The sequence below is a fragment of the Lathyrus oleraceus genome, chromosome 3 (genome assembly GCF_024323335.1).
Source record: "Lathyrus oleraceus cultivar Zhongwan6 chromosome 3, CAAS_Psat_ZW6_1.0, whole genome shotgun sequence".
In the NCBI taxonomy this organism is placed as follows: Eukaryota; Viridiplantae; Streptophyta; class Magnoliopsida; order Fabales; family Fabaceae; genus Lathyrus; species Lathyrus oleraceus.
The window spans coordinates 491,045,186-491,054,890 of NC_066581.1; positions in this window are offsets into that span (position 1 = coordinate 491,045,186).

Here is a 9,705-nt window from a genome sequence, read left to right on the forward strand (position 1 = left end):
ATTAATCATAAATATGTTGGCCTATGAGTCTTACACCAATAGTTTATGGATAAATTTGGACTAATCTAAATCCTTATAGAAATTTGGTGGAATAACTTATTTACCTCACTAACACAAGACTATCTAGACCTTTCATACACAGTCCAACAACTCAGTCAATTCCCGAACCAACCAACAACTACTAACTTGAAAGTAGTTGTGAGAATCGAGACTTTTTGTATTTATGATTGGGCCATTAGCTAAGATATAAGGAAGTCCATCACTGATTTTTGAATATTTTTAGACAACTCCTTCATTTAAGATTGTTCATAGTTAATTATGTCAAAATTTTGAATTGAATCGAATTATTATAGCATAAGAAGGATTCAAAAGAAACAAATTGAACCGGTATAGTTTTATAAAATGCCCTTTCAGATCAGAGCCTAAATCTGGCGCCTTAGACCACTCGGCCAAACTGTCTCAATGTTGTTATTGTTTATTAAATTTAAACACGTATACAATACTCACCCTATGCTAGCTTCCCGTGGGCCGTATTTTCCTAATTAACATTAGTGTATCGTAACAATGTACCACAAAATCATAAATGTATCTTATTAATTTATTTTATCTCTCGTTTATTTATCCTTACGTGTGCGGCCTTTTACGTTCTCGTAACATTGACAATAATGTTAAATAATTTACTTAATATTATAAATAGAGTGAGGGTGTCTAGCCAGACATCATTGCTTTCCAATTAACCATAATTTCATGTGATCTCATATAACCTTTATACGATAATGATCATATGTATAATTATTGTTTTGCCCTTATATGTATACCTAACACAAGACATAATTCTTACCTCCCCTGTATAATTCAATATTATGTTTCTTGATGCCCGAGTGTACTTAGTATTAACAAATAAGCTCAATATCGCATATTCATTTATTTCAGCATGATAATGCATTTTAAAATCAAACTTAATTAAGGAGTATGTAGATATTACTCATGCATATGTAGGATGAGAAAAATCCTTCCAGGCCGCTCATGTCCATCCACATGACTCATTGAATACCTAGTTAACTGAGTTTATAATCGTCTTATGACAAACAATGTTTGACGCTACTAAAATGATTAACTCCTCAATGTCCTTTTGTATGGACTTAATGGTTTCCGGTCAAATGGTAGCATACACCACTGTGATTATAAAAATAACTTATGAGACTTACATAACAAACTATGTAGTATTCTTATAGCGGGTCATTCCAATATAAATATTACTTATAACATTCTCTATGCATTGGCGTTGCTATATTCGATAGTAAGACATACATATAGATACTTTTAGAGTGATATCTTTATATTTAATGATGTCTCACATTTAAGTCACACTTAATGTTCCACATGAAACCAATTAAATACTATAAAAAACTAATTACTTTGAAAATAAACATAATAAAAATGTATTTTTATTATAAATAATCAACTTGATACAAGTTTTAAATACATTAATCATAAATATGTTGGCCTATGAGTCTTACACCAATAGTTTATGGATAAATTTGGACTAATCTCAATCCTTATAGAAATTTGGTGGAATAACTTATTTACCTCACTAACACAAGACTATCTAGACCTTTCATACACAGTCCAACAACTCGGTCAATTCCCGAACCAACCAACAACTGCTAACTTGAAAGTAGTTGTGAGAATCAAGACTTTTTGTATTTATGATTGGGCCATTAGCTAAGATATAAGGAAGTCCATCACTGATTTTTGAATATTTTTAGACAACTCCTTCATTTAAGATTGTTCATAGTTAATTATGTCAAAATTTTGAATTGAATCGAATTATTATAAAATGGTAGCATACACCACTGTGATTATAAAAATAACTTATGAGACTTACATAACAAACTATGTAGTATTCTTATCGCGGGTCATTCCAATATAAATATTACTTATAACATTCTCTATGCATTGGCGTTGCTATATTCGATAGTAAGACATACATATAGATACTTTTAGAGTGATATCTTTATATTTAATGATGTCTCACATTTAAGTCACACTTAATGTTCCATGAAACCAATTAAATACTATAAAAAACTAATTACTTTGAAAATAAACATAATAAAAATGTATTTTTATTATAAATAATCAACTTGATACATGTTTTAAATACATTAATCATAAATATGTTGGCCTATGAGTCTTACACCAATAGTTTATGGATAAATTTGGACTAATCTCACACCTTATAGAAATTTGGTGGAATAACTTATTTACCTCACTAACACAAGACTATCTAGACCTTTCATACACAGTCCATCAACTCAGTCAATTCCCGAACCAACCAACAACTGCTAACTTGAAAGTAGTTGTGAGAATCAAGACATTTTGTATTTATGATTGGGCCATTAGCTAAGATATAAGGAAGTCCATGACTGATTTTTGAATATTTTTAGACAACTCCTTCATTTAAGATTGTTCATAGTTAATTATGTCAAAATTTTGAATTGAATCGAATTATTATAGCATAAGAAGGATTCAAAAGAAACAAATTGAACCGGTATAGTTTTATAAAATGCCCTTTCAGATCAGAGCCTAAATCTGGCGCCTTAGACCACTCGGCCAAACTGTCTCAATGTTGTTATTGTTTATTAAATTTAAACACGTATACAATACTCACCCTATGCTAGCTTCCCGTGGGCCGTATTTTCCTAATTAACATTAGTGTATCGTAACAATGTACCACAAAATCATAAATGTATCTTATTAATTTATTTTATCTCTCGTTTATTTATCCTTACGTGTGCGGCCTTTTACGTTCTCGTAACATTGACAATAATGTTAAATAATTTACTTAATATTATAAATAGAGTGAGGGTGTCTAGCCAGACATCATTGCTTTCCAATTAACCATAATTTCATGTGATCTCATATAACCTTTATACGATAATGATCATATGTATAATTATTGTTTTGCCCTTATATGTATACCTAACACAAGACATAATTCTTACCTCCCCTGTATAATTCAATATTATGTTTCTTGATGCCCGAGTGTACTTAGTATTAACAAATAAGCTCAATATCGCATATTCATTTATTTCAGCATGATAATGCATTTTAAAATCAAACTTAATTAAGGAGTATGTAGATATTACTCATGCATATGTAGGATGAGAAAAATCCTTCCAGGCCGCTCATGTCCATCCACATGACTCATTGAATACCTAGTTAACTGACTTTATAATCGTCTTATGACAAACAATGTTTGACGCTACTAAAATGATTAACTCCTCAATGTCCTTTTGTATGGACTTAATGGTTTCCGGTCAAATGGTAGCATACACCACTGTGATTATAAAAATAACTTATGAGACTTACATAACAAACTATGTAGTATTCTTATAGCGGGTCATTCCAATATAAATATTACTTATAACATTCTCTATGCATTGGCGTTGCTATATTCGATAGTAAGACATACATATAGATACTTTTAGAGTGATATCTTTTGTATTTAATGATGTCTCACATTTAAGTCACACTTAATGTTCCATGAAACCAATTAAATACTATAAAAAACTAATTACTTTGAAAATAAACATAATAAAAATGTATTTTTATTATAAATAATCAACTTGATACAAGTTTTAAATACATTAATCATAAATATGTTGGCCTATGAGTCTTACACCAATAGTTTATGGATAAATTTGGACTAATCTCAATCCTTTTAGAAATTTGGTGGAATAACTTATTTACCTCACTAACACAAGACTATCTAGACCTTTCATACACAGTCCAACAACTCGGTCAATTCCCGAACCAACCAACAACTGCTAACTTGAAAGTAGTTGTGAGAATCAAGACTTTTTGTATTTATGATTGGGCCATTAGCTAAGATATAAGGAAGTCCATCACTGATTTTTGAATATTTTTAGACAACTCCTTCATTTAAGATTGTTCATAGTTAATTATGTCAAAATTTTGAATTGAATCGAATTATTATAAAATGGTAGCATACACCACTGTGATTATAAAAATAACTTATGAGACTTACATAACAAACTATGTAGTATTCTTATCGCGGGTCATTCCAATATAAATATTACTTATAACATTCTCTATGCATTGGCGTTGCTATATTCGATAGTAAGACATACATATAGATACTTTTAGAGTGATATCTTTATATTTAATGATGTCTCACATTTAAGTCACACTTAATGTTCCACATGAAACCAATTAAATACTATAAAAAACTAATTACTTTGAAAATAAACATAATAAAAATGTATTTTTATTATAAATAATCAACTTGATACAAGTTTTAAATACATTAATCATAAATATGTTGGCCTATGAGTCTTACACCAATAGTTTATGGATAAATTTGGACTAATCTCAATCCTTATAGAAATTTGGTGGAATAACTTATTTACCTCACTAACACAAGACTATCTAGACCTTTCATACACAGTCCAACAACTCGGTCAATTCCCGAACCAACCAACAACTGCTAACTTGAAAGTAGTTGTGAGAATCAAGACTTTTTGTATTTATGATTGGGCCATTAGCTAAGATATAAGGAAGTCCATCACTGATTTTTGAATATTTTTAGACAACTCCTTCATTTAAGATTGTTCATAGTTAATTATGTCAAAATTTTGAATTGAATCGAATTATTATAAAATGGTAGCATACACCACTGTGATTATAAAAATAACTTATGAGACTTACATAACAAACTATGTAGTATTCTTATCGCGGGTCATTCCAATATAAATATTACTTATAACATTCTCTATGCATTGGCGTTGCTATATTCGATAGTAAGACATACATATAGATACTTTTAGAGTGATATCTTTATATTTAATGATGTCTCACATTTAAGTCACACTTAATGTTCCATGAAACCAATTAAATACTATAAAAAACTAATTACTTTGAAAATAAACATAATAAAAATGTATTTTTATTATAAATAATCAACTTGATACATGTTTTAAATACATTAATCATAAATATGTTGGCCTATGAGTCTTACACCAATAGTTTATGGATAAATTTGGACTAATCTCACACCTTATAGAAATTTGGTGGAATAACTTATTTACCTCACTAACACAAGACTATCTAGACCTTTCATACACAGTCCATCAACTCAGTCAATTCCCGAACCAACCAACAACTGCTAACTTGAAAGTAGTTGTGAGAATCAAGACATTTTGTATTTATGATTGGGCCATTAGCTAAGATATAAGGAAGTCCATGACTGATTTTTGAATATTTTTAGACAACTCCTTCATTTAAGATTGTTCATAGTTAATTATGTCAAAATTTTGAATTGAATCGAATTATTATAGCATAAGAAGGATTCAAAAGAAACAAATTGAACCGGTATAGTTTTATAAAATGCCCTTTCAGATCAGAGCCTAAATCTGGCGCCTTAGACCACTCGGCCAAACTGTCTCAATGTTGTTATTGTTTATTAAATTTAAACACGTATACAATACTCACCCTATGCTAGCTTCCCGTGGGCCGTATTTTCCTAATTAACATTAGTGTATCGTAACAATGTACCACAAAATCATAAATGTATCTTATTAATTTATTTTATCTCTCGTTTATTTATCCTTACGTGTGCGGCCTTTTACGTTCTCGTAACATTGACAATAATGTTAAATAATTTACTTAATATTATAAATAGAGTGAGGGTGTCTAGCCAGACATCATTGCTTTCCAATTAACCATAATTTCATGTGATCTCATATAACCTTTATACGATAATGATCATATGTATAATTATTGTTTTGCCCTTATATGTATACCTAACACAAGACATAATTCTTACCTCCCCTGTATAATTCAATATTATGTTTCTTGATGCCCGAGTGTACTTAGTATTAACAAATAAGCTCAATATCGCATATTCATTTATTTCAGCATGATAATGCATTTTAAAATCAAACTTAATTAAGGAGTATGTAGATATTACTCATGCATATGTAGGATGAGAAAAATCCTTCCAGGCCGCTCATGTCCATCCACATGACTCATTGAATACCTAGTTAACTGACTTTATAATCGTCTTATGACAAACAATGTTTGACGCTACTAAAATGATTAACTCCTCAATGTCCTTTTGTATGGACTTAATGGTTTCCGGTCAAATGGTAGCATACACCACTGTGATTATAAAAATAACTTATGAGACTTACATAACAAACTATGTAGTATTCTTATAGCGGGTCATTCCAATATAAATATTACTTATAACATTCTCTATGCATTGGCGTTGCTATATTCGATAGTAAGACATACATATAGATACTTTTAGAGTGATATCTTTTGTATTTAATGATGTCTCACATTTAAGTCACACTTAATGTTCCATGAAACCAATTAAATACTATAAAAAACTAATTACTTTGAAAATAAACATAATAAAAATGTATTTTTATTATAAATAATCAACTTGATACAAGTTTTAAATACATTAATCATAAATATGTTGGCCTATGAGTCTTACACCAATAGTTTATGGATAAATTTGGACTAATCTCAATCCTTTTAGAAATTTGGTGGAATAACTTATTTACCTCACTAACACAAGACTATCTAGACCTTTCATACACAGTCCAACAACTCGGTCAATTCCCGAACCAACCAACAACTGCTAACTTGAAAGTAGTTGTGAGAATCAAGACTTTTTGTATTTATGATTGGGCCATTAGCTAAGATATAAGGAAGTCCATCACTGATTTTTGAATATTTTTAGACAACTCCTTCATTTAAGATTGTTCATAGTTAATTATGTCAAAATTTTGAATTGAATCGAATTATTATAAAATGGTAGCATACACCACTGTGATTATAAAAATAACTTATGAGACTTACATAACAAACTATGTAGTATTCTTATCGCGGGTCATTCCAATATAAATATTACTTATAACATTCTCTATGCATTGGCGTTGCTATATTCGATAGTAAGACATACATATAGATACTTTTAGAGTGATATCTTTATATTTAATGATGTCTCACATTTAAGTCACACTTAATGTTCCACATGAAACCAATTAAATACTATAAAAAACTAATTACTTTGAAAATAAACATAATAAAAATGTATTTTTATTATAAATAATCAACTTGATACAAGTTTTAAATACATTAATCATAAATATGTTGGCCTATGAGTCTTACACCAATAGTTTATGGATAAATTTGGACTAATCTCAATCCTTATAGAAATTTGGTGGAATAACTTATTTACCTCACTAACACAAGACTATCTAGACCTTTCATACACAGTCCAACAACTCGGTCAATTCCCGAACCAACCAACAACTGCTAACTTGAAAGTAGTTGTGAGAATCAAGACTTTTTGTATTTATGATTGGGCCATTAGCTAAGATATAAGGAAGTCCATCACTGATTTTTGAATATTTTTAGACAACTCCTTCATTTAAGATTGTTCATAGTTAATTATGTCAAAATTTTGAATTGAATCGAATTATTATAAAATGGTAGCATACACCACTGTGATTATAAAAATAACTTATGAGACTTACATAACAAACTATGTAGTATTCTTATCGCGGGTCATTCCAATATAAATATTACTTATAACATTCTCTATGCATTGGCGTTGCTATATTCGATAGTAAGACATACATATAGATACTTTTAGAGTGATATCTTTATATTTAATGATGTCTCACATTTAAGTCACACTTAATGTTCCATGAAACCAATTAAATACTATAAAAAACTAATTACTTTGAAAATAAACATAATAAAAATGTATTTTTATTATAAATAATCAACTTGATACATGTTTTAAATACATTAATCATAAATATGTTGGCCTATGAGTCTTACACCAATAGTTTATGGATAAATTTGGACTAATCTCACACCTTATAGAAATTTGGTGGAATAACTTATTTACCTCACTAACACAAGACTATCTAGACCTTTCATACACAGTCCATCAACTCAGTCAATTCCCGAACCAACCAACAACTGCTAACTTGAAAGTAGTTGTGAGAATCAAGACATTTTGTATTTATGATTGGGCCATTAGCTAAGATATAAGGAAGTCCATGACTGATTTTTGAATATTTTTAGACAACTCCTTCATTTAAGATTGTTCATAGTTAATTATGTCAAAATTTTGAATTGAATCGAATTATTATAGCATAAGAAGGATTCAAAAGAAACAAATTGAACCGGTATAGTTTTATAAAATGCCCTTTCAGATCAGAGCCTAAATCTGGCGCCTTAGACCACTCGGCCAAACTGTCTCAATGTTGTTATTGTTTATTAAATTTAAACACGTATACAATACTCACCCTATGCTAGCTTCCCGTGGGCCGTATTTTCCTAATTAACATTAGTGTATCGTAACAATGTACCACAAAATCATAAATGTATCTTATTAATTTATTTTATCTCTCGTTTATTTATCCTTACGTGTGCGGCCTTTTACGTTCTCGTAACATTGACAATAATGTTAAATAATTTACTTAATATTATAAATAGAGTGAGGGTGTCTAGCCAGACATCATTGCTTTCCAATTAACCATAATTTCATGTGATCTCATATAACCTTTATACGATAATGATCATATGTATAATTATTGTTTTGCCCTTATATGTATACCTAACACAAGACATAATTCTTACCTCCCCTGTATAATTCAATATTATGTTTCTTGATGCCCGAGTGTACTTAGTATTAACAAATAAGCTCAATATCGCATATTCATTTATTTCAGCATGATAATGCATTTTAAAATCAAACTTAATTAAGGAGTATGTAGATATTACTCATGCATATGTAGGATGAGAAAAATCCTTCCAGGCCGCTCATGTCCATCCACATGACTCATTGAATACCTAGTTAACTGACTTTATAATCGTCTTATGACAAACAATGTTTGACGCTACTAAAATGATTAACTCCTCAATGTCCTTTTGTATGGACTTAATGGTTTCCGGTCAAATGGTAGCATACACCACTGTGATTATAAAAATAACTTATGAGACTTACATAACAAACTATGTAGTATTCTTATCGCGGGTCATTCCAATATAAATATTACTTATAACATTCTCTATGCATTGGCGTTGCTATATTCGATAGTAAGACATACATATAGATACTTTTAGAGTGATATCTTTTGTATTTAATGATGTCTCACATTTAAGTCACACTTAATGTTCCATGAAACCAATTAAATACTATAAAAAACTAATTACTTTGAAAATAAACATAATAAAAATGTATTTTTATTATAAATAATCAACTTGATACAAGTTTTAAATACATTAATCATAAATATGTTGGCCTATGAGTCTTACACCAATAGTTTATGGATAAATTTGGACTAATCTCAATCCTTATAGAAATTTGGTGGAATAACTTATTTACCTCACTAACACAAGACTATCTAGACCTTTCATACACAGTCCAACAACTCAGTCAATTCCCGAACCAACCAACAACTGCTAACTTGAAAGTAGTTGTGAGAATCGAGACTTTTTGTATTTATGATTGGGCCATTAGCTAAGATATAAGGAAGTCCATCACTGATTTTTGAATATTTTTAGACAACTCCTTCATTTAAGATTGTTCATAGTTAATTATGTCAAAATTTTGAATTGAATCGAATTATTATAAAATGGTAGCATACACCA